The sequence below is a fragment of the Triticum dicoccoides genome, chromosome 7A, assembly GCF_002162155.2.
Source record: "Triticum dicoccoides isolate Atlit2015 ecotype Zavitan chromosome 7A, WEW_v2.0, whole genome shotgun sequence".
NCBI lineage: Eukaryota > Viridiplantae > Streptophyta > Magnoliopsida > Poales > Poaceae > Triticum > Triticum dicoccoides.
Window position 1 is genome coordinate 515,438,044 of NC_041392.1, and position 774 is coordinate 515,438,817.

Here is a 774-nt window from a genome sequence, read left to right on the forward strand (position 1 = left end):
GGAGAGGGAGAAGGAGGCGAAGGGGAGGTTGGGGTCGTCCCGCGGGTGCGCGACGGGGTCGGAGTCGGAGGCGGTGGCGGCCATGGATGGCGAGGTGGCGGTGGGGTGGGGTGGCGGTGGTTGAGATGCGGGAGTGGGTTTGGTTCGGATGAGGCGCGAGGGGAGGAGGGAGGTGAGGTGAGGTGGGTCGGGGTAGGCGACGGGGGGAAGGTGGTGGAGAATTTCTTTTCTTTTCTTTTCGATCCCACCAACCATTTTCGTGTAATGGTTTACCCGATTTCGCCATTTTCGTCCACCACACCAACCCCCGTGTGACCGTGTCCGTTGACACGTGAGGTTTTCCAGGAGAAGGTTCTCTCTGCAATTTTACTAATTCATCATCTTGTAAAGATTTTTTTGCGAGATACATTTACTCTTATAAAAAGCAGAGTTGATAATGATGATGTCTTGCCATCCTGCAATATAGGTCGTCTGATCTATATCTAACAAAAAGAAAAGAAACTATGACAATTTACCCGCACTCCTCTTTACATTTGCAGATAAGGTCTTCCCTCGTTCATCATTTTCTCCCACAAGATCTTGATGTTCCGTACAACTCTCATGAAGAAAATTAACTCCTAGTCACCAACGCGGATTATCAAACGGGCACACTCAAATGTGGTGCATACGCGACATCTGGTCGAGCCCCGGTCATCCAACTACATTTCCAACAATTTCTTCAATTTCAAACACGAATTTCAGACAAAATTTAACCGAGTTCATATATTACATGCA